This window comes from Halichoerus grypus, chromosome 4, assembly GCF_964656455.1.
Source record: "Halichoerus grypus chromosome 4, mHalGry1.hap1.1, whole genome shotgun sequence".
Taxonomy (NCBI): domain Eukaryota; kingdom Metazoa; phylum Chordata; class Mammalia; order Carnivora; family Phocidae; genus Halichoerus; species Halichoerus grypus.
Genome location: NC_135715.1, coordinates 139,010,129 through 139,036,212, shown reverse-complemented (window position 1 = coordinate 139,036,212; position 26,084 = coordinate 139,010,129). Strand labels below are relative to the sequence as shown.

General features: G+C 41.0%; 1 long non-coding RNA gene across 1 annotated transcript in view; it reads left to right on the top strand.

The window, feature by feature from the left end:
- Positions 1-26,084, top strand: part of LOC144381507 (uncharacterized) — a 253,293-nt gene that overhangs the window by 11,789 nt on the left and 215,420 nt on the right. The window lies entirely within an intron of this gene.

Here is a 26,084-nt window from a genome sequence, read left to right as displayed (position 1 = left end):
TGTTATCCTGGTCTGCTAGGTTTTCTCAAGGCCCACCAAACCCATCGCCACTTTTATATCTCTACTTCAATGTTCAGTATTTTCTTTATATTCCTCTAGTGTCTCTCTGCTTTATATGGTCCAAATATCTGAAGGTCTGAAGTTCTGCCTGTAGCTCTGTTTGATGACACTTGGCCCACTATGTGTAGGGATTGATGATTACTGATTTACTTTTTAAATAACCTAATAACCTGACTTAATCCCACCACTCTCTCCCCATCCCCCCCACCCCAAGGCCAGGAGTCATTTCTGGGGAACAGGAGTGCTATAAATCATAATAGGAAGAGATAACCAAATAATGCACTTTCCCCAGCTAGTGCAAAATGCTGGCCAGCAGAGTTCTAATGACAGACCTCATTCTTGAGCGGTTATGGTTACAGGAAAGAGAATTTGAACGTGATTTACTCATGAATGAGATGAGGTTGGATTGTAATACTCAGGGGTGTGTAGAGGATAGGTTAGGTGACAGGGAGATGGGGGTGAGGAAGCTGTATTTGTGCTGATTTTTGGAATGCTCAGTAAGTTTTATGCAGGATTTTTGCTTGGCTCTGTGGATTTTTTTGATTGTCATTGTGGACACTAGCATTTGCCTCATCTTAAGGATACAGTGGCATGCATGGAGGACGATACTCTCTACTTGGACCCTATTCATTCACCTGGCAGTGTATTATTTTGTACCTCGCTGGATATTCAGGTACAGGCCATGAAGATAATAAAGCAAAAGCACTAAACTAAGGCACAAGTGAGGGTCAAGTGCACCATGAGGCTTAGATTTTCTTTGGACGGGCTCTGAATTAAGCAACAAGGTTATGGAAGGGTTAGATTTCAGTGGTTTGAGGTTTATCTAGAAAAGTCCACAGAATCGTTCAAATTTTGGCTTCTCCAGAGAGCAGTCCTAACAGAGTAGCTAATAGACAGTCATGCGATTATAACTGGACAAGGATCTGGGTCTTAAGAAGCGCCTTGTGTTGGGGTTCTCCTCCCAAATCCCCGTAGCTCACATTTTAATTTCATCATGTGACAGGCGTTGGAGCCCTTCTGACAGGCATTCTGTCTTTGGGCTAGTATCACCATTCCAGTCAAACTTGAGACCGTTGATAGGTGGCATTGTGTGCTTCTCCTCCTGGGTCAGAAGCTGAGGAATCACGCATCAGCCTGGAAAGGAAAATCAGGTTATCAGGGTAGTCACACTCCGCCCTCCACTTCTGAGGCTCCCGAGGTGTCTGACCTGTTCTGCAGATCTGGTCACCAGGAGACCACCTCTGTTTCCCCCTCCTGGTTGGACTCGCTCTGGGAGCGCCTCTGGTCCTGATGATGCCCAGACCCAACGCCTGTGCTGCAGGGCCTTCTGTCTCGTCCACCCTGCCCACTCCTGTGCCGCACACCGTGCCCTGGCCCCAGGCTTCCCGCTGGCGTCCTTGAGAACTCAGGTGGCGACCCCCTCCTCCTTTCTGATACTGAGCGTTGTGCTTGCACTAGCGTGTCTCATCGTCAGGACGGGTTTCTCCCCAGGAGCTTCTACACCCTCCACCAAATCTCTGAATGTTCACCAAGCTGCTGCCTAAACTCTGATGATGATGGTTTAATTCTTACCTGTCTGCTTTAGTCTTCCTTATGTGTCAGTGGGGTTAATTCACTGGTTAATTCAAGGGTGTGGCTGGAGGGCTAGGTTTTAGTATTAGACTGCCTGGGTTCAAATCCTGTCTCTACAAGTTATTAGCTTTTTTGGATAGCTCACTGAACCCCCCCCCCCCCCCGCAAGCTTCAGCTTTCTCACTTGTAAAATGGGTTAACGGGAAAATGATAACCTCATGGGTTATTGTAAATATGCACTGAGGTAAATATATGCAAAGTGCATTGCACAGTGCTGGGTACATTGTAAACATCTACAGATGTTAATTATTATGATTATAAGTAAATGAGTATGATAGAGGATATGATTTGGGGTTGCTGTTAGAAAATTCTGACTCTTGTGTTCTGCTGACTGCTAATATTTTATTATTATTGCATTCCTAAATTATGGGGTGATTTAGGAGGAAAAAACATGGCCTCTCTGCAGAAGAGTGAGAGCTTACAAATCTAGAGTAAAAAAAAAAACCCAGTTTAATTTTTTGAACCTCTTCAATAACTGTCTCTTGTGTGGGTAATGTAATTACCAGTGGGAAAATGAATAAAAACTCAAACGCAATAAATTACATTTTCATTGAATTTCTTCACTTATTTTCTTAGGGGATAGAATTTTGAGTTTTGGAACACTTTTTTTGCCACTTTATTTTTTATATGCTAAGACATGTGACGTAGTATGCATTTTAATGTATTCATTCATGTCCAGTTTCAACAAAACTGGGTGGGAATTAGTACCCCATAATTCATGTGCTAGGGAATCTTATTACAATTATAAAATTTTATTGTAAAATGTTTTTTTAATATTTATATTGTTAATTAAATGATGATGAATCCTCATAAATTCTGAAGAGAGAATTATGGTCCATTAGTCCCTGCTCAGACTCCTTGTTAGCCAATCAGAACATTTGATTTATCCTTCTAACACGTTCAGATGTCTGATGATAAAGCTTGCTAAGGGTGCTGGTCCCTTTTTCTACATTTCTGGAGTCTCTGAGAGAAGAAAGTTCTCAAAGCAGTTTACAACTATATTGAGGTTGTTACACAGTGGTCATTTTCTTGGGGCCTTTTTAGAGCACTTTTTTAGAGTAATTATTAAGAGAAAGAAACCTCCTTTGAGCTTTGGTTTCCAGGGAGGTTTCTAAACTCGGGAAGGAAATAAGTGGTAATTATAAAAAGAGCAGTGATATTCTGATAAAAGGATTTCTGCCCTGCTACACACACACACACACACACACACACACACACACACACACACACACACACACACACACCTGTAAGTTGCTAGAGCTGTTGTGGGGATGCCATGTGAGGTGGTGGTAGATGCCATGTGAGGATATGATGGCCATCCAAGTGGCAACCAAAAGGTAGGGAGCCCAGAAACCCCAAGAGAATGATCTAGACTTAACATTGTCCAATAATGTAGCCACTAGCCACAGGGTGGCTTAGTCAGCTAGGTGGGTATTGTGACTGGGGAAATGAATTTAAAACTTGTTTATTTTTAATTTGTATTTCTTAACAGTTCGCCAAAGCAGCTGAACAAGAAATTTAAGATAAATATAAATCTGCAGTGGTTGAAAAGATTTGTGAGCTTTTTTATTCATGATAAAACCTCATAGGAAGAGTAGAAAAGTCCCTGTGGAAAGCCATTGGTCCAGTGGCTAGCACTGGGTGATACAGATTCTGATAAAAAATGTATTATTCCATCTCCATGTAGTACAATATATACTTGTACAATGTTTTGTACTTGTATTTCATGATATTAAAACATTGAAGTTAAAACTGTGAAAAAAAAAAGATTTGAATTTTAAATAGCTAGGGAACAAAAAAGAATCAGTTTCTCAGTCACATTAGTTACATTTCAATTGCTCAATAGTCATAGGTGGCTAGTGCCTATCAGAGTGAACAATGCAGATAAAAACCATATCCATCATCACAGAAAGTTCTGTTGGGCAGCAGTGATCTCCGGGGCCAAGGGGGTGTTAAGAAGATGAAAGAGTCTTCTGGCTTTTTGTTCCACCTCATCCTATGTCCAGGCATCCTCAACACTGAAGAAATGGGAGATTCGGAAGGAGGCAGAGAGGATTGAGAATGTAAAACTTAGGAGCGGGCTCTGTGGGGAGCCAAAGCCCAGGGAGAGGAAGCCGAGGCGGGTTCTCCTGCAGGAGAGCTGCAGTATCTTCCAAGAGCCTGGAGGTGCTGGTCGGCAGAAGCCTGAACTCAGCGAAAGACTGCGCGGTGCCTGTGTTAAAGAAGAGAAATGTCTGAAGTAACAGCCAGAGGTGCAGACCTTTCCATCTCTCTCGTCCATGTTAATACGACTCTTTTGCCTGGGAAGAACAATCCTGGAATCCAAACATCATCCCATTTACATTTCTTCTCGAGCTTTAATGTGCAGGTGAATCACCCGGGACTCTTGTTAAAATGCAGATTCTTCTGCAGTAGGGTCTGCAGTGTAGTCTGCATTTCTGACAAGCAGCTAGGTAATGCAGATGCTCAAGGGCTGCATTTTGGGTTGCAAGGATCCAGAATGTCCAGAGAACATTTGCACTTCAGACCTTCTATATAAACACTGTCTTAATTACTGGTTTAAACATAGAGGGTTACACTTCTCTGGAAAGCAATATGCCTTTAGTTTTTAACTCAGACTAGGAGAATTTGTCTGGGGGTAGGGGGGTGGAGGACGTCTATTGCTTTTGGAGAAATTAGACTCATTACCTGGAATCCCAAGACTGGTGTAAATACGTTCCAGTGTTTTCATACAAAAGTATGGGATATTTAAAAATTGAGGAGCACTCACCTACAGAAAAAAATTTCAATTAAATTTCTTACATAAATGAAAAGCAAGTTACATGTTTCGTTTTAGTATTGTTGTGACTATTTTTGTAACACTAAAGCTTGGAACAGAAAGCAGTTTCTCTCTGATACTATGATTTAGAGCTAGTTGAAGAAGGAATCGATTGTAGGTAGAGGCCAGCTATTGATCAGAAAGGGGAATGGGAAACTGGAACATTTCTCAAATAGAGAAAAATTCAGAATTGGAAGTCAGAAAGGCAGGGATATTGCTGCTTGGAAAAATATAATCAGGAGATTTCATAACATCTAGATGTGCTAGGGGACTTTTCTGCTTCTGTTAAAGAGGAATAGCCAAGGAGAAGAGGATCCAGAAGGAAGGAGGTATCTCCGTTCCCGTAGGACAAACAGGGTTGGCAGAGCCTGAAAGGACTGTTGGGTTGCCCTGAGTCTAAAGCATCATTGTGAGTATACACCAGCAAGATTTAGATCCGAAACTGAACGACCTGTTCCATTATTCCTGCTCATATCTAGAGGAGAACCAAGACCAGGGTGAGTAGAAACCTCATGTTCCAGGTATCCACACAGGTATCATGCTTCGCTTAGCTGCTTTTTAAATAAAGAGTTCAATGTTTTTGGAAAAATCAAAACCAGGAGGAGAAGCATGCCCTTTAGATTTCCCATTTATTTGTGCTCAAGGGAAGCTGAGATGCTCATTTGTTTTATTTGCTGTTTAACAGCAAGTCTAGAAACCCTTGTCCACCAGGTGGCATTTACCTGAAATTGCAGGATATGTCAGGTAAGAAAGTGTCTGGTGAGTGCTAGAAACAAAAACTAACAAAAAGGAAACAAAGGTCTTTCTATCTGAAAGGTAACGGCAAATGACTCAAAGAAGATAATATTGTAAAATAATTCACCATTAGGTTATAGTCTGGTTTAACAGAGAGAGGACTCCACTGGCCATTAGGAGACCTATTGCTAAGCATAAAAGAAAGTCAACCCAAGATCGAAGAGAGTTGATACAACATACGATGGATGAAACAGATGGCCTTCCATCTTCACAGACTGACTCCATCTAGCCTCCCGTTTGTGGAACCTGCTTGCTCAGGGGCTACCATTTGGGTTGATGCAGCGCAGAGGTAGGGACGCCCTCTCCAGGGGAGATAAGGGAGCTTCTTTAGCAACTGCTGGGCTTACTTTGAGCTGAAACCCTTTTCTTCTTCTTCCTCTTTTTCCTTAGGGGTTCCTCCTGCACTAGTGTGACTCCTTTCTTTTTCCCATTACACCAATACTTTTTCCTATATGGCAAAATTTGCTTGTATTTCTTTTCCATCATCTGTTTTTCTGCCACTGGACTGTGAGCTCCTTGAGGGCAGTGTTCTTTGCCTGTTTTGCTCACTGATAGATCTTGAGCATGTAGAGCAGGCCCCGGGCACAGAACAGGAGCTTGGGAATCATCTGCCCAAGGACTGAGCAGTTTGGCTTGGAGAAGGGGCCTGGGGGATCTCCGTCATCCCATTTCCATTTCTTAGAGGTGACCAGGTATCACCACATTTGCCTCTTTCCTCTTCCCTTTCTTTCCCTTCCTCCTTTCTCTGTACCTTCTTGTGCTCTTTCAGATCTCAGCTTCAGTGCCACTCCCTCCAAAGCTTTCTCTGACCTCACAGAACAAAACCGGATCTCCTGCCCCCTGCTCTTGTGGCATGGCTGCCCCAGATCATACATTTTTCACACGTTCTTGTAACTGTCTGACTCACAAGACTAAACTTGGAGCAGGAACCACGGCTACCTTTATTATCGTTGTGTGCTCACCTATGCGGGGAACACTATGCCTAGGACATGATACGCACTCAAAACATATGTGGCTGAACAAATGAAGGAATCCCTGTTCATTCTGAGGTCCATTTCATCAAAAGCATGATAAGCATTTTGAAAGCAAAGAGAGGGTATTTTCATCTCTGTAACCCTATCGCCAGACACAGTCCCCACGCATAGTAGTTGTTTGATAAATATCTGTTGAATGAAAATAACACTTTAGTTTTAATATGTCAAATCATGTGCAACTTTACTTATAGGCAAAATAGTGGTTGATTATGAATTTTTGAGCATCAAGATTCTTATGAAAATTCTTTGCAAAATGAAAAAGAATTTCAAAATAGGGTCAGGCTACTTCCAGTACACAGATTGGAAATATTTCCACTACCCCAGGCTCTGAGCAGAAAAGTGCCAGACATTCCCCAGGCCCCTGGGCAAGTGTTCACACACCTCAAGGGCAACCCTACCCTTCTTCAAAGCGCAGCCATTGAGTTAGAATAATGTAGCAGTTAGCAGATGAAAACCATACTTTATTAAAAAAAAAAAAAAGACATGAAAGGTAAAGCAGGCTGGCCAGTTCTTTATAATTGCTTACTATTTCCCTATTGCATTTTAAAAACGTTAAGTTTCAAGGGGCAGCTTTTTAATTTGGTTTCATTTACTGAGGCAGCACTGCAAATAAACATCACTCAGAGGACCCAGATTCCTGCCAACTCTTGCTGATGCTGAGGAGCCATGTGCAAGTGTCTGAGTTCAAATTTAACTTCAGACCATTGTAAAACAGAAATCAGGCAGAGCTGAGCTACACCATGAGCAAAAGCTGCTCTGTTTGCCCAGTGGGGGAGCACTGTATGCAGTGGGAACGAATGGGAATGCCTGCCCTGCGTGGAGATTTGAGACCGAAATTGATTGCACACCTTTAAATAGATGGGGCTAAGGTTTTTTTCTGACAGTAAAACCCCCATATTTTGAGATGAGGAATTCAAGAACAATGCTTTGAGGTGGACACTGAGAAGAAGTATGAACTCTTTTATCCCCCCAAATCAGTGCATCTTGGGTGCAAGCCAGGTAGCTTCCAAGCCCCTGGAATAGCTGTAGGGTTGGGGCAGAGACAGTGCTTAGTCCCTGCTGTGTGGTTTGGGGGGCCTTGCTTGCTCTTTGCTGCAGAGACTGCCTCTTCCACGGGGAACTCATCTGGAAGGCTGTGGAATCTTGGCTCTGGCCCCACTCATTTATTGGTTGGAGGGAGAAGGTGATGGAGAATGTGCCTTGGGAAAACACAGATGGGTATGTGAACCAGCAACCTTGTGCTTCACTCTTGATGGCCTAAGGAAGTGGCTCTCAAGTGTGGTCCCAGAACCGGTGGCACAGCACCACCTAGGAACTCGTGAGAGATGCACAGTCTCAGGCCAAGGCTGCCTTCAGACCAATTGAATCAGAAACTCTGAAGGTGGGTCCAAGCAGTCTGTGTTGTAAGAAGCCCTCCAGGTAGTTCTGGGCACACAAACCTTTGAGAGAGAACGCCTTGCCTAAGATGCTCAGGGAACATGAGGAAGACTGTTTACCAAAAGGAATAAAATTATAATGACTCAGAATCAATCTATCACTCATGCTAAGAAAGGTAAGGCAAGACCAGATAGTCACAAATATTTTGAGAAGGTTAACATCGTCATCGGTATCAGTTATTATCAGGAAAGGTCAATGTATTAGTTATTAGTGTGAAATTGTTGCCTAGCAAGCATGACATCTCGGGGGCATACAACAGGAGACACCTTTTTTCTCCTGCATCTGCAGGGTCCAGTTGATCTTGGCTGGGCTTCCTCTTGTATCTGAGGGATGGTCAGTCTAGTTTGGGCTTGTTCAGGGTGAGTTGGCTTTGCTCCACATGTCCCTCATCCTTCTCCTGAGATCCACAGGTAATCCAGGCGTGTGCTTGTCTTGGCAATGGCAGAAGTAGGAAATGACCAGCAGAAAGGCTGGGGCTGAGGCATGGTACTGGCATATCTGTCAGTCAGTTCCAGCTCTTTCTACTGGCCAAAGCAAGTCATGTGTCTGAGGCCAGATTCAAGGCATAAGGAAATAGATTTGCATTTTGTGAGGAACTGCAAAATCATGGGGCAAAGGGCATGGATACAAGTAGGGGTGAAGGATTGAGGCCATTCATGCAATCGACCACAATCACCAGTAAATAAGCTTCTGTTTGAATTTATTAGCAGCACTTGCACAATAAATCCTAAATGTGAATTTGACTTGGAAAAATGTGTATATTTCCTTTTTGCCCCCCGAAGAATACTGATTTTGCTGATTTCAGTTGGATCAGCTATATGATTCTCAATGAAGACATGTTCAGAGTCATCATGTAAAAAGGAAGAATGAGAGGAAAAGTAATTTTTTAAAAAGATTTTATTTACTTGAGAGAGAAAACACAAGCAGGGGAGGGACAGAGGGAGAGGGAGAAGCAGGCTCTCGCTGAACAGGGAGCCTGATGTGGGGCTGAATCCCAGGACCCTGGGACCATGACCTGAGCCAAAGGCAGCTGCTTAACCGACTGAGCCACCAGGGTGCCCCAGTAATTGTTTTTTTTTTTTTTTAAACTCCATAATATATTGCTAATAGTTTAGCCACTTTGTTTCTTTTTTTTAAGTTTTATTTTATTATGTTATGTTAGTCACCGTACATTACATCATTAGTTTTTGATGTAGTGTTCCATGATTCATTGTTTGCGAATAACACCCAGTGCTCCATTCAATACGTGCCCTCCTTAATACCCATCACTGGGCTAACCCATCCCCCCACCCCCCTCCCCTCTAAAACCCTCAGTTTGTTTCTCAAAGTCCATAGTCTCTCATGGTTCATCTCTCCCTCCGATTCCCCCCCGCCTTCATTTTTCCCTTCCTACTATCTTCTTTTTTTTTTTTTAAACATATAATGTATTATTTGTTTCAGAGGTACAGGTCTGTGATACATCAGTCTTACACAATTCACAGCGCTCACCATAGCACATAACCTCCCCAGTGTCTATCACCCAGCCACCCCATCCCTCCCACTCCCCTCCACTCCAGCAACCCTCAGTTTGTTTCCTGAGATTAAGAATTCCTCATATCAGTGAGGTCATATGATACATGTCTTTCTCTGATTGACTTATTTCACTTAGCGTAATACCCTCTAGTTCCATCCACGTCATTGCAAATGGCAAGATTTTGGGGTTTTTTGATGGCTGCATTTATTCCATTGTACATATATACCACTTCTTCTTTATCCATTCATCTGTTGATGGACATCTTGGCTCTTTCCAAAGTTTGGCGATTATGGACATTGCTGCTATAAACATTGGGATGCACGTACCCCTTTGGATCACTACGTTTGTATCTTTGGGGTAAATACCCAGTGATGCAATTGCTGGGTCATAGGGTAGCTCTATTTTCAACTTTTTGAGGAACCTCCATACTGTTTTCCAGAGTGGCTGCACCAACTTGCATTCCCACCAACAGTGTAGGAGGGTTCCCCTTTCTCCGCATCCTCACCAACATCTGTCGTTTCCTGACTTGTTAATTTTAGCCATTCTGACTGGTGTGAGGTGGTATCTCATTTAGGTTGTGATTTGGATTTCCCTGATGCCAAGAGATGTTGAGCACTTTTTCATGTGTCTGTTGGCCATTTGGATGTCTTCTTTGGAAAAATGTCTGTTCATGTCTCCTGCCCATTTCTTGATTGGATTCTTTGTTCTTTGGGTGTTGAGTTTGATAAGTTCTTTATAGATTTTGGATACTAGCCCTTTATCTGAAATGCCATTTGCGAATATCTTCTCCCATTCTGTCGGTTATCTTTTGGTTTTGTTGACTGTTTCCTTTGCTGTGCAAAAGGTTTTTATCTTGATGAAGTCCCAATAGTTCATTTTTGCCCTTGCTTCCCTTGCCTTTGGCGATGTTTCTAGGAAGAAGTTGCTGCGGCTAAGTTCAAAGAGTTTGCTACCTGTGTTCTCCTCTAGGCTTTTGATGGACTCCTGTCTCACATTTAGGTCTTTCATCCATTTTGAGTCTATTTTTGTGTGTGGTGTAAGGAAATGGTCCAGTTTCATTCTTCTGCATGTGGCTGTCTAATTTTCCCAGTACCATTTGTTGAAGAGACTGTCTTTTTTCCACTGGACATTCTTTCCTGCTTTGTTGAAGATTAGTTGACCATAGAATTGAGGGTCCATTTCTGGGCTCTCTATTCTGTTCCATTGATCCATGTGTCTGTTTTTGTGCCAGTACCATACTGTCTTTTTTTTTTTTTTTTAAAGATTTTATTTATTTATTTGAGAGAGAATGAGAGACAGAAAGCATGAGAGGGAGGAGGGTCAGAGGGAGAAGCAGACTCCCCGCCGAGCAGGGAGCCCGATGCAGGACTCGACCCCGGAACTCCAGGATCACGACCCAAGCCGAAGGCAGTCGCCGAACCAACTGAGCCACCCAGGCGCCCCAGTACCATACTGTCTTGATGATGACAGCTTTGTAATAGAGCTTGAAGTCTGGAATTGTGGTGCCCCCAGCTTTGCTTTTCTTTTTCAACATTCCTCTGGCTATTCAGGGTCTTTTCTGGTTCCATACAAATTTTAGGATTATTTGTTTCATTTCTTTGAAAAAAGTTGATGGTATTTTGATAGGGATTGCATTAAATATGTAGATTGCTCTAGGTAGCATTGACATTTTCATAATATTTGTTTTTCCAATCCATGAGCATGGAATGTTTTTCCATTTCTTTGCATCTTCCTCAATTTCTTTCATGAGTATTGTATAGTTTTCTGATTACAGATCCTTTGTCTCTTTGGTTAGATTTATTCCTAGGTATCTTACGGTTTTGTGTGCAGTTGTAAATGGGATCAACTCCTTAATTTCTCTTTCTTCTGTCTTGTTGTTGGTGTATAGAAATGCCACTGATTTCTGTGCATTGATTATATATCCTGCCACTTTGCTGAATTCCTGTATGAGTTCTAGCAGTTTTGGGGTGGAGTCTTTTGGGTTTTCCACATAAAGTATCATGTCATCTGCAAAGAGTGAGAGTTTGACTTCTTTGCTGATTCGGATGCCTTTTTCTTTTTGTTGTCTGATTGCTGTGGCTAGGACTTCTAATACTATGTTGAATAGCAGTGGTGATAGTGGACATCCCTGCTGTGTTCCTTACCTTAGGGGAAAAGCTCTCAGTTTCTCCCCATTGAGAATGATACTCGCTGCGGGTTTTTCATAGATGGCTTTTATGATATTGAGGTATATACCCTCTATCTCTATACTCTGAAGAGTTTTGACCAAGAAAGGATGCTGTACTTTGTCAAATGCTTTTTCTGCATCTATTGAGAGGATCATATGGTTCTTGTTCTTTCTTTTATTAATGTATTGTATCATGTTGATTGATTTGTGGATGTTGAACCAACCTTGCAGCCCAGGGATAAATCCCGCTTGGTCATGGTGAATAATCCTTTTAATGTACTGTTGGATCCTATTGGCTAGTATTTTGGTGAGAATTTTTGCATCCATGTTCATCAGGGATATTGGTCTGTAATTCTTTTTGATGGGGTCTTTGTCTGGTTTTGGGATCAAGGTAATGCTGGCCTCATAAAATGAGTTTGGAAGTTTTCCTTCCATTTCTATTTTTTGGAACAGTTTCAGAAGAATAGGTATTACTTCTTCTTTAAATGTTTGGTAGAATTCCCCTGGGAAGCCATCTGGCCTTGGGCTCTTGTTTGTTGGGAGATTTTTGATTACTGCTTCAATTTCCTTAGTGGTTATAGGCTGTTCAGGTTTTCTATTTCTTCCTGGTTCAGTTTTGGTAGTTTATACTTCTCTAGGAATGCATCCATTTCTTCCAGATTGTCTAATTTGCTGGCATATAGTTGCTCATAATATGTTCTTACAATTGTTTGTATTTCTTTGGTGTTGGTTGTGATATCTCCTCTTCCATTCATGATTTTATTTATTTGGGTCGTTTCTCTTTTCTTTCTGATAATTCTGGCCAGGGGTTTATCAATCTTATTCTTTCAAAGAACCAGCTCCTAGTTTTGTTGATCTGTTCTACTGTTCTTTTGGTTTCTATTTCATTGATTTCTGCTCTGCTCTTCATTATTTCTCTTCTCCTCCTGGGTTTAGGCTTTATTTGCTGTTCTTTCTCCAGCTCCTTTAGGTGTAGGGTTAGGTTGTGTATTTGAGACCTTTCTTGTTTCTTGAGAAAGGCTTGTATTGCTATATACTTTCCTCTTGGGACTGCCTTTGCTGCATCCCAAAGATTTTGAACAGTTGTGTTTTCATTTTCATTTGTTTCCATGAATTTTTAAAATTCTTCTTTAATTTCCTGGTTGACCCATTCATTCTTTAGTAGGATGCTCTTTAGCCTCCATGTGTTTGAGTTCTTTCCGACTTTCCTCTTATGATTGAGTTCTATTTTCAAAGCATTGTGGTCCGAAAATATGCAGGGAATGATCCCAATCTTTTGGTACTGGTTGAGACCTGATTTGTGACCTAGGATGTGATCTATTCAGGAGAATGTTCCATGGGCACTAGAGAAGAATGTGTATTCTGTTGCTTTGGGATGGAATGTTCTGGATATATCTGTGAAGGCCATTTGGTCCAGTGTGTCATTTAAAGCCTTTATTTCCTTGTTGATCTTTTGCTTAGATGATCTGTCCATTTCAGTGAGGGAGGTGTTAAAGTCCCCCACTATTATTGTATTGTTGTCGATGTGTTTCTTTGCTTTTGTTATTAATTGGCTTATATAATTGGCTGCTCCCATGTTAGGGGCATAGATATTTACAATTGTTAGATCTTCTTGTTGGATAGACCCTTTAAGTAGGATATAGTGTCCTTCCTCATCTCTTATTTTTTTTTTTTTTTTAAAGATTTTATTTATTTATTTGAGAATGAGAGAGAGTGAGTACATGAGAAGGGGGAGGGTCAGAGGGAGAAGCAGACTCCCTGCCGAGCAGGGAGCCCGATGCGGGACTCGATCCAGGGACTCCAGGATCATGACCTGAGCCGAAGGCAGTCGCTTAACCAACTGAGCCACCCAGGCGCCCCCCGCATCTCTTATTATAGTCTTTGGCTTAAAATCTAATTTGTCTGATATAAGGATTGCCACCCAGCTTTCTTTTGATGTCCATTAGCATGGTAAATGGTTTTCCACCCCCTCATTTTCAATCTGGAGGTGTCTTTGGGTCTAAAATGAGTCTCTTGCAGGCAGCATATCAGATGGGTCTTGTTTTTTAATCCAATCTGATACCCTGTGTCTTTTGATTGGGCTGTTTAGCCCATTTACGTTCAGGGTAACTATTGAAAGATATGAATTTAGTGCCATTTTATTGCCTGTAAGGTGACTGTTACTGTATATTTTCTCTATTCCTTTCTGGTCTGTGTTACTTTTAGGCTGTCTCTTTGCTTAGAGGACCCCTTTCAATATTTCTTGTAGGGCTGGTTTCGTGTTTGCAAATTCTTTTAGTTTTTGTTTGTCCTGGAATCTTTTTATGTCTCCTTCTATTTTCAATGACAGCCTAGCTGGATATAGTATTTTTGGCTGCATATTTTTCTCGTTTAGTGCTCTGAATATGTCATGCCCATCCTTTCTGGCCTGCCAGGTCTCTGTGGATAGGTCTGTTGCCAATCTAATGTTTCTACCATTGTAGGTTACAGACCTCTTGTCCCGAGCTGCTTTCAGGATTTTCTCTTTGTCTCTGAGACTTGTAAGTTTTACTATTAGATGTTGGGTGTTGACCTATTTTTATTGATTTTGAGGGGTGTTCTCTGTGCCTCCTGGATTTGGATGCCTGTTTCGTTCCCCAAATTAGGGAAGTTCTCTGCTATAATTTGCTCCAAGATACCTTCTGCCCCTCTCTCTCTTTCTTCTTCTTCTGGGATCCCAATTATTCTAATATATTTTCATCTTATGGTATCACTTATCTCTCGATTTCTGCCTTCATGATCCAATAGTTGTTTATCTCTCTTTTTCTCAGCTTCTTTATTCTCCATCATTTGGTCTTCTATATCACTAATTCTCTCTTCTGCCTCATTTATCCTAGCAGTTAGAGCCTCCGTTTTTTTTTTTTAAGTTTTTTTTTTATTTATTTGACTGAGAGAGAGAGAGACAGTGAGAGAGGGAACACAAGCAAGGGGAGTGGGAGAGGGAGAAGCAGGCTTCCCGCCGAGCAGAGAGCCCGATGTGGGGCTCGATCCCAGGACCCTGGGATCATGACCTGAGCCGAAGGCAGACGCTTAACAACTGAGCCACCCAGGTGCCCAGAGCCTCCATTTTTGATTGCACCTCATTAATAGCCTTTTTTTATTTCGACTTGGTTAGATTTTAGTTCTTTTATTTCTTCAGAAAGGGTTTCTCTAGTATCTTCCATGCTTTTTTCAAGCCCAGCTAGTATCTTTATAATCGTCATTCTGAACTCTAGTTCTGATTATCTTACTAATATCTGTATTGATTAGGTCCCTGGCAGTCAGTACTGCCTCTTGTTCTTTTTTTTGAGGTAATTTTTTCCGTCTTGTCATTTTGTCCAGAGGAGACGAGATGAATGAATGAATGAATTTTGTTCAAAATGCTAACAGGGTAACAACAGCCCCAGAAAAATATACAGTAAACAAATCAGAAGAGACCTGAAACTGGGGGGAAAAGAAAGGGAAAGAAAGAAAAAGAAAGAAAAGAATATGATCAAATATGATTAGGATGGTGAATAGATCAGTGCCACACACTAGATTTTGGGCGTATTTTGGTCTGTTAGAAGAAACTGCCTCCCAAAATTTTAAAGAAAGAAAAACTTATATATGTCCAAAAAATACAGGTAAATACAATGAAGGGATGGAATATGACTGTAAAGATGAAAATTATAAAAGATTTTGTAAAAGGAATTGATAAGATAAGAAGCTGATTGAAAAAAGAAAGAAGAGAAATTTAAAAAAAGGAGGGGAGAGAATGTGATCAGGCAGGAGACTAGAACAAAGCCATACACTAGAGATTTAGGGTATATTTTGGTCTAGTAGAAGAAACTGTATCCAAAAACTTTAAAGAGAGAACAACTTTTACATATATACGAAAAATAAGGTTAACTACAATGAAGGAATAGAATATGACTCTAAAAATGAAAAATAAAAGATTTTTTAAAAAGGGATTGATAAAATGTTGGTTGAAAATGGGAAAAAGAAAAATTGAAAAAAAGATAGAAAAAGAAAAAAAAGAAAATTAAAAAAATTAACTTTGAAAGACCAAAGAATCATGAGAAAAAAGCCATGAATTCTATGTACAGTATTCCCCTAGCACTGGAGTTCTGCCATTCTCATTGATCGGTAAAATTGATCTTGGCTGGCTGTTCTTGCTGATCTTCTGGGGGAGGGGCCTGTTGCTGTGGTTCCCAAATGTCTTTGCTGGAGGCAGAATTGCCCTGCCCTTGCCGGGTCTGGGCTAAGTAATCTGCTAGGGTTTGCTCTCTGGTGCTTTTGTTCCCTGCAAGCTTTCGGAACAGCTTTGGGGGATGAGAGTGAAAATGGTGGCCTCCCAATCTCTGCTCTGGAGGAGCCAAGAACTCGGGGCCCCGCTCCTCAGTGCACCCCCAGAGAAAAGCAGTCAATCACTTCCGTCTCCCTGGTCACCAGCTGCACTCCGTGCTCACCTGGCCTGTGACCAAGCGTTTCTATCTCTGGCACATGACTCCGTGTGGAGTCTCGAAACCCAGCTGATTCCTGTGGTGCGCTCCCTCACAGCTCCTCCTCCCGGGGGAGGAAGGGGAGTCTCCCCGGATCTGCCTCTTTTTGGGTCCCTGCTGGAACAGCAGTGGCCCAACTGTGCCACGGATCATGGTTTATGGCAACCCCGAGCTGAGAGCCCACGCCTCAGCTCTGTCTCTGCAGCTGGCTTCCCTGCTCTGATACCTGGGAGCTCTGCCGCACTCAGGCACCCCCGGTCTTTCTGTGACCCCGAGGGTCCTGAGACCACACTGTGCCAGCGTGGGTTCCACCCCCTGCTTAGCCACTGGAGGGACGTCCCTCAGAGGAGCAGACTTCTAAAAGTTCTGATTAGTGCTCCGCAGCTCTATCACTTGCCGGTAGCAGCTGATGGAGGCTCCCTCCCCCCGCAGTCTATCTTCCCGAATATCGCCTCAGATTAACTTCTCCGAATGTCCTACCTTCCAGAAAGTGGTTGCTTTTCTGTTCAGAGAGTTGCTGCTATTCTTTTCTTCGATCTCCTGTTGAGTTCGTAGGTGTTCAGAATGGTCTGTTACCTATGTAGCTGAATTCCTGGGACCAGACAAAATTTAGGTCTCCTACTCTGCCACCATCTTGCTCCTCCCCCTGAGAGTAAGAGCATTTCAGAACACACCAGTGCCTGCCCAAAACCTGAACTTCTGCTAGAATAGTAAGACCGTGGTACCAGTGCAGATGGGCTCCTTCTGTATCCGGATACCTCCCAGGGCAGCAGTCAGGTGGATAAAGGACTCAATCAGGTCAGGCCAGAAGATGACTGTGATCAGTATTTTACTCCAGGGACAATCTCCCCTGTGTGGTCTGAAGATAAAGGCAATTCAGCCGTTCAGCAGGCTGTCCAGCCAAGCCACAATCATTCTCCAGGCGCACTCCCCAACCTGCGGCTCCTGGACCTCGGAGGAGGGGGCGGGGTAGCCACTTTGTTTCTTAATGATATATCAAGTCCAGTACTTAAAGACAGACCTGGGGATAATAAGATCTTATCTACCTTGGACTTTTACTCTTTTTTTTTTTTTAAGATTTTATTTATTTGAGAGAGAGCGAGAACGAGACCTAGAGAGAATGAGCAGAGGCAGAGGGAGAAGCAGACTCCCCGCTGAGCAGGGAGCCCAACGCGGGGGCTCTATCCTGGAACCCTGGGATCGTGACCTGAATTGAAGGCAGACACTTAACTGACTGAGCTCTCCAGGTGCCCTAGACTTTTATTCTTAAGCAAATTTCTGGCATTCTGTATCTACAAGAGGTCATCTCATGCACGCCTCTATTTCAAGTAGAATTTCTTTCTTTTTTTTTTTGTTATGTTGGTCACCATACATTACATCATTAGTTTTTGTTGTAGTGTTTCATGATTCATTGTTTGCATATAATACCCAATGCTCCATGCAGTACAATGCCCTCCTTAATACCTGTCACTGGGCTAACCCATCCCCCACCCCCCTCCCCTCTAGAACCCTCAGTTTGTTTCCCAGAGTCCATAGTCTCTCATGGTTCGTCTCCCCCTCTGATTTCCCCCACTTCATTTTTCCCTTCCTTCTCCTAATGTCCTCCATGCTATTCCTTACATTTCACAAATAAGTGAAACCATATGATAATTGACTTTCTCTGCTTGACTAATTTCACTCAGCTTCCAGTTCCATCCATGTTGATGCAAATGTTGGATATTCATCCTTTCTGATGGCTGAGTAGAATTTCTGAACTGGATCCCAGCACAGCAGTCTGGGTTGGTTTAATGATCGTGTGACTACTGCTGATTAGCTGTTGACACGGAAGTGTAGGGGGCAAGTGCTGCTTTCCCACAGTTGCCAGGTGTGATTGTGCATTGAGCAGAGGTCCAAATCAAGGAGAAATCAGTATGTGGAAACATGCTGCAAACACTCAGAGGCAGGGAGAGCTCTACCTTTCCCCTGTTGGTATCTTTGAAGTGTGACCCCATAGAAGAAATAGCAGGTAGCCATGATTTAACTGCATTTTAACTTCTGAAGAGGATCATTTCCCCATGATGGTGACCAAACATACAACATTCTTTTTGTTTTTCACATGTAATGCGATGACTTCTTTCTCATTGCCCCGAGTCTTGGAGTTGTTTAGGATCTGAAAGAAACCTCAGATCATTTTTGAAAACTCTCTTATTTTCCTGTTGAAGAGACAAGGCCTAGAGCAATGATATAACTTACTAAAAGTCACCCAGTTGGTTAGGAAAGGCTACCCAGAGAAGCTAGGTTTTCTCATTACACTACACTTTTCATTTGGGAAGGGGGTCTTCATGGTTTGGGGAGTCAAGTATGAAATAGGTAGCAGGGTATTATGGTCTGTGGACATTAATGGAATTCAATTTTCCTATTTGTGAATTGGAGATAAATATATTTGTTAGGTGCTTGGAGTGTTTGAGTCAGGAACCAGTCCTTTTCGTCAAAAATTAATAATTATCATTAAGTGATGTGAAAAAAAGCATGCCTGGCCAGTCATTTTAAATAAGTTCATGTGGTCAACAGTGAACTCTAAGACTGAGATGACATATGCCAGGGGTAGAGCGAGAAATGAAATTCAATGTCCTTTTCAACAACTGGAGTCATTTGCGTTGGTTAGATTTTATTTTTTTTAAAAAAAGGGACCTTCAGGGTACAATATGAGCAGGGAGTGGGGGGGTCAGGACTGCTCTGACACCCACCACTGAGCACTCTCAGGCCACCCCTTCAGGCCCCCTTGAAGTAGGTGCTGCCAGAAGCCTGTGCCTAAAATTTGCTTGAATTCATTTCTTCCCTTTCTTTTATGACCTGAAGCAGAGGATGAAGAGAGAAAGGATTACACGGCCTGGCACATGAGTGCTTCCCCACTGCGTGCCGCTCTTGTGGGTGGGAAGTAGCAGCCGCCAACCGCTGTTTTATTAATAATGAGACATTCACATAAATTCCATGCAAAATTGATTTTTGACTGTTATATAAGAATCAAATACCAGGCTTTAAAAAGTAATTGAGAAATCTATTTGTAATTTACTTTGCCTATAAGAACCTGCTGTCCTGCCATAAACAATTTTACAGGATTTTCCCCCCTGTTAAACAGCTATTTTTACACATCTGTTTGGCCTCTCTTGGATGACAGGCAGTCAGGAGGGGTAGTGAATACAGGTTTGAAATAACATGTGGCCACAATTTCTTTCGGTTTCATCTTCAAGGGGATCTCTTGCAAGTTGTGATATCATTTTCATCCCAGTGCAGGTGAAGTATGTTAATGGCTAATTATCTGACACTGGGTGTTGACTGATGACTCATAAATATCCTTTGTGGCGATAGGAAAGCATGATGAAACAGCTAAGCACAGCCAAAAAGAAAAAATACCCAAACCCCAAATCCCCAAAACTAACAAACCAAAACAATCTGTTCCTCACTCGTCTTTAAATGCCTTAAGTAGCTATGGTCCAATGAAAGAGTCTCCTGTAACAAAGATTTTTCTCTAGGAACCTATTTAATATTTAGTTTAATGTATATTAAAGTCAGCCAACAGTATTTAAGGTACAGTTGTTTTATTTCTCATTATTCTTGAGATGGAGATTAGAGGGACAAAAATTTAAAGCAGATAGATAGTTAGCATCAAGAAGTCAGTCTTTTATATATTTTAAGTTCTGTGTGTGTTTCCTTGGTATTATTATGCAGAAGGGAACACACTTCTGTTCTTACACTAGTACAATTTTTTCTTTCTTTTTAAAAGATTGTGAAACCCTTGTAATTTAAACAAATTCATTTCAACTCAGTTTTATTGAGGTATACTTTATATAAGATAAAATTCCAAGTGTATGGTTTAATAAATTTTGGTAATCGTATACAGTTGTATAACCATTTTCATAATCAAGATGGAACATTTCTGTTACCCCAAAAAGTTCCCTTGTGCCTCCTTGTAGTCACTCCACTCTCCCAACTCCTGGCCGGAGGGCAATTGCTGATTTACTGTCAGTATAGTTTTGCCTTTTTTTAGAATTTCATATAAATAGAATCATAGTATGTAGTTCTTTGTGTTTAACTTTTTTTCACTTAAGATGTTTTTGTAATTCATCTCCATTGTTGACTTGTATTAATACTTTGTTTGTTTTAGTGCTGAGTAGTATCCCATGGTGTGGATACACCACTATTTGTTTATCCATTCACTAACACTTGGGTTTTTTCCAATTTTGAGTGTTGTGAATAATGCTGCAATAAACCTTCATGTAAAAAAGTTTTTGTGTGGACAAATGTTTTTGTTTCCTTTGGGTAAGTATCTAGGAGTGAGCTTGCTGGGTCATATGACATATATGTGTTTAATCTTATATGAAACTATACCACTGGGGCACCTGGGTGGCTCAGTCAGTTAAGCGTCTGCCTTCAGCTCAGGTCATGATCCTAGGGTCCTGGGATCGAGTCCCACATCGGGCTCCCTGCTCAGCGGGGAGTCAGCTTCTCCCTCTCCCTCTGCCTGCCACTCCCCCTGCTTGTGCTTTCTCTCCCTCTCTCTCCCGCTCTCTGTCAAAAAAATAATAAAAATCTTAAAAAAAAAATAAAAGCTTAAAAAAAAAAAGAAATTGTACCATTTTATACTTTCACACAGGCAATGTATGAGAGTTTTGGTTGCCCCACCGCCTCACCAACACTTGGTACTGTCAAATGTGTAGTAAATAGTTGGCTTTAAGTGATATTTTCCTCATAATTTGTAATGTTGAGCATCTTTTCATGTGCTTACTGGCATTTGTGTACCTTCGTTTGTAGTGTTCAAATCTTTTCCCCATTTTTATTGGGTTGTTTCCTTCTTATTGAGTCGTAAGAATTCTTTACAAATTTTGGACATAAGCCTTCCGTCAGATATGTGTTTTGCATATATGTTATGACAATCTTTTGCTTATCTTTTTCTCCAGTTTTGTTGAGGTATAATTGACATACAGCATTGTATAAGTTTAAGGTGTACAGCGTGATGACTTGACATATATATTGTGAAATGATGCCTTTTTGTCTTTTTAACTTTTTTAAGAGCAAAAGCTTTTCATTTTGAAAATCGATTTCATAAATATTTCCTTTTATGATTTGTGCTTTTGTGCTTTTCCTAACTGGCTGTCACATTTTCTCATATACATTTTTCTAGAAATTAAGTAATGTTTGTTCTTATTTTTAAATCTCTGATCTATTTTGAGTTAATTTTTGTGTGTGTTGGAAGGGTAGAGGTTAAATTTTTTTCCCTTGTGGCTATCCAGTTGTTTCAGCATCATTTTGATGATTTTCCCATTTAATTACTTTGGCATCTTTGTTAAAAATCAATTGACCATAAAAGTTTGGTTCTGTTTCTGGACCCTGTTCTGTTCCACTAATCTATGAGTCTTTCCTTACCCCAATACCACACTGTCTTGAATATGGTAGCTTTCTTGTAAATCTTAGAATCAGGTAAATCCTCTAGCTTTATTCTTCTTTTCTGAATTGTTTTGGCAAGTCTAGGCCCTTTGCATTTCCTACAAATTTTAGCGTCTGCTTGTTAATTTCTTCAAAGAAGACTGCTGGGATTTCAATTAGGATTGCATTGAGTTTATAGATCAATTTGGGGGAAAATTCATTCCAAAATATTAAATACACCTTAAACTATTAACAAAATTGTGATAGACACATCAGGCACACTAAAATGTGATATGTAACAATTTTTAACACACTGGAGAAAATTAACATGTCAATTTGTGCTACCAGGCTAACAAGTTCTTTTGAAGGCAGAATAAAATTTTTTCTGTTGCATCTGTTTAATGACAGTGTGACTTGAGGTCATTATTAAGAGTATTAAAGCCATTATTAAAAGACATTTGCACCTACTAAATCATTATTTTCTCAATTCTATGCAATCTAAATAAAGAGCTAAAATGCCTGTTGCAACTGTGTCTATCAAGGCAGCTTCATTATTTCATTAATTGACTCTATAATAAATATACTTAGAAATTTAAATATCACAAATTTACACTAATAAAAGCTTCTTCAAAATATTTTATATATCTCAACTGCAGGCAAGATTTCAATGGAAAATCTAATACAGAGTTTGAATAGACATACTGCATTTTAGTAGAAAGAAAGATCAATTTGGAACAACAGAGATCTGACTTGGTACTGTCAAATGTGTAGTAAATAGTTGGCTTTAAGTGACATTTTCCTCATAATTTGTAAAAAATGACAGCTCTATCCCTAAGTAGCTTGGGCAAGTTATCCATGTTTCTGAGCTCGGTTTCCCCATCTGTCAAATGGGGTGATAAGGCGTGTCTCACAGGTGTGATGCAACGGAATAGTATATGCAGAACACCGGGCATGTATCTGGCCAATGTAGATGAAAGAATACTGTTAATAGAAGTGGAGGCAAAATGTAGGTGTTGGGGTCTGGTGAAAATTTTGGTTGTTGATGAGTGTTGAAATGGGTTGAAATGCCGAGCAAGGCAGTTTGCTTATTCTACATAGGGCTTACTTGTGACGCTGTGCCTTCGCTGCCCACAGGTCCTTAATAGCAACTTAAGATGCCCTCATAGACGCTCAGAGTAGAGACCATCATGTCACCGAGCAACGTTTCAGTGGGAAGGTCTGGGGCTGGATAGGTAGTGCCTGGTTTAAGTGACACTCCACAGGCAGTTTGCAAACATTTATTTCTCAGAAGCTTTCAGTAAGTGAGGAGCTTGTAGTGCTGGGTGTTCTTCAGGTAGCATTTGAGTGCATTTGGCTAACTTCTCAGTTGTTTCTCTGACTGTCCATTTACTCCTGTTGTCAGCCTTTCCTTTATTCCCATTCGGCACAGGCGTGCCCGTGACTAGTCACCCTTGTGACCACCATAAGCTCCCACCAGTCATTACTGCTTGCCCTCAGCTCTTCATTTTTCACAGTCCCAGCCATTGGCAGTGATGCGGCCCAGAGACACAATGTGATGGACGCAGACTGGGAGACAGGAGCCTCGGGGCCCATCCTTGACCACACGAACTTGAACCAGTTCCCAAATCTCAGTTTCTGCCTTGATAAAATGCCTGACTACTCAAGGAGTTGTCATGGGAAATTGTATGAGAAATTGCACCGAGAATGGCTTTGTAAACTGTCGAGCGCTGTATAAACCTTGGGGGTGGTTGTAATATGATGCCACTGTCCCCTTATTCTAGTTCTTCCTGCCACCAGAGCCACAGGAAGTTTAGTCTCATCTAGATTCCCTGACTTGAGTGGAATCAGGGTGATAGCAGGTCGGGGTAGAGTGGAGTGGGGCGGTGTGCTGGCAATGGCTATGCACACAAACCAAAGACTAGAATCATAGACCCCTGGGAGCTGTATTAGCATCACAGAGGTCATCTATTTAAATATCTGTCTGTGGAGAAAACAGGTATAGGTCCCAGAGCCCCAGGGAAGAGAAAACGAGGTTTTCCATTGGCACCCTTAGCTAGGTATCAGAGATGCTTGTGTTTTGTAGTTTATAGTGGAGGGAATCTAGACTAAAAGACTTGCAGATGACTTGAAGGACAAAGGGTTCTGGAAAGAACTGGGATATTTTTGGTTTCTAGTAAATAAAAAGAAAAACAAGTACTGATTCCAAGGAAAGGTGAAAAAATATATTTCTATTTTTTAAAGGGGTCTGTCTGATGATATTTGATTATTTAAGGAAAGCAAGGAATTAGGATTTTCCAAGCAGGGATGCAAATAAAAAGTCAAACAGTCATGGATGGACTAACTGAACTGAATTTTAGTGATTTGTTTTTTGCTTACTGATCATTTATTCAGTCAGTTTTTTTGGTTTACTGAATTTTGCTGATTCATTTGCTAGTTGTTTTAGTTGGTTGAACTGTCAAATTACCACGTCCAGAAATCTAGTATAAAACTTATGAATGGATAAACAAAATGTGATATATCCACAGAATGGAATATTACTCAGCCACGAAAAGGAATAAACTATTGATACACGAATGAACCTTGAACACATTATGCAAAGTGAAAGAAGCGAGATACAAAAGGCTACATACTGTATGGTTCTATTTACAGGAAATGCTCAGAATAGTCAAATCCATAGAAACACAAAGGATATTAATGATTTCTAGGGCCCTGGGGGAGAAGGGAATGGGGAACAATTGCTAATGGATATTGTTTTTTGGGGGGGCGATATGCAAATGTCCTGGAATTAGATAGTGTGATGGTTGAACAATCTGTGAATATACTAAAAATCCCTAAATTCACCACTTTCAGAGGGTGAAGTTTACGATATGTGAATTATATCTCAACAACAAAGAAATCTAGTATAATGTTTTTTAAAAGAATCCTATCATATCAAACATTTTTAGACGTTAGGAATAGAATTTTCTTCTCTATCCTCTGTGCCACGGATGGTGAATAGTGATGGTGTACTTGAAAGGAACACTGATCTTGGCAAGTGTGTGATGCTGGGCAAGTCACTGCACTTCCCTTAGCCTCAGCTGCCTGATAATTCTTCGTGTCCTACTTATGTCAAAGAGCAAATGTGGCATAGCAAGAATGGCATGCATTTAATGAGCTCTCATTATCTACCAGGTACCATTGCTGGTATTTTACACGCATTCATTCATTTTCCTTATGAAATATTGTTCTTATTTTGATTTTACAGATAAAGAAAATGAAGTAATGTGTGGTAAAATTGCTGTACAAATGAAAGACATGGATATGTTATTTTATTTCACAAAACCATTTAAGAATAATGCTTTTCCCCCAGCTTATTACAGTGATGTGTCATTGGAGAAATCAGAAAATATAAAAAGTTATAAGGAAGCAAATTAAAACCAACTCAAAACCCAAAGAAAACAGTTATATTTTTGTATTTTCCCTTCCAGTTTTTAAAAAAGTATATGTATGTATATACACATATACATGTATGTGTACATATGTATATATAAATTGGTTCTACACTGTAAATACAATATTATATTCTACTTTTAAAAATGGTTTAAATACCTGGGTATGGATGTGCCGTCTTAGCGCTGTGGGCTCAGCCCAGTAGTTGGCTGGTTAATTGAAAAATTTGGTTTAAAGCAGGTGAGGAACTGTCATCAGCGACGGCACAGCATTTCCCCTCCTGGTCTTAGCTAAAATGACCCTGATTTTGTTCAGGTGTGTGAAATCAATTTGTTCAGCCTGGGAGGATGGAATTGAGATGCTGAGACACCAACACTGAGATACCTATGATTGTTCTGAGCCAGTCATGATGATCCCATTCTTTCAACGAAGAGTTTGGGGGTTAGCAGGTGACCTAGTCCTGCCAATGAGACATAAAGGGAAGTCTGTTAAGGGCTTTTGGAAAAGAGTTCCCTCCTGCTAAGGAGAGAGATGCGTGAGATGAAACACCCCTCGCCCTCCATCTCCAACCCCAGCCCTTCCTCCCTGCCGGTGGTTACTGGAGCTGTGGCTGCCATCTTTGGAGCATGGGGGAAAGCCATGACTATCTCAGATATGCCAACCCAGAGCCTTGATGTGTCCTAGCCAGCGAATTAACCAACCCTGGAACCATGAAGCTTTAGACTCCTACATGAAATAAGGAGTGCTTAAGTAATTGCAGCCCAAAGTGAAATAACTAGTGGGGAATAGTAAATGATGCGGAATTATTTTTAAACATTTAAAAAAATACTTAAAGCATACATCTGTGCATTTATTCATCATTTAAAAAATGTAGGCCAGGGTCTTTAATTATAATGGGGGATCTGTGCTATCTTTATTGCATAAACAAGATCAATAACACACTTCTAATTTCTACAGTTTTCTGTTTGTTTTGTTTTGAAGTGGATCACCAACTTAGAGACAATTTCAAGAGGTCTGAGCACAGACCCCTGTTAAGCCCACAATTCTCAATGTGTGGTCTACGGGCTTCTAGAGATTTCCAAGCCTCAGGAGGATGTCTGCAAAGCCAAAATTATATTCATAATAATATTAAGATATTATTGCCTCTCCCACTATAATCTGCTCATGAGTATTATACAGTAGGGTTTTCCAGGGGCTACATGACTTGTGATACCGCAGTAGATTGAACACAGAAGCAACGTGAGAACTCAGCTGCCTTCCATTAATCTAAGCATTACAGAGTTACAACAATGTCAGTGTCACCACTCTAATTTTTTTC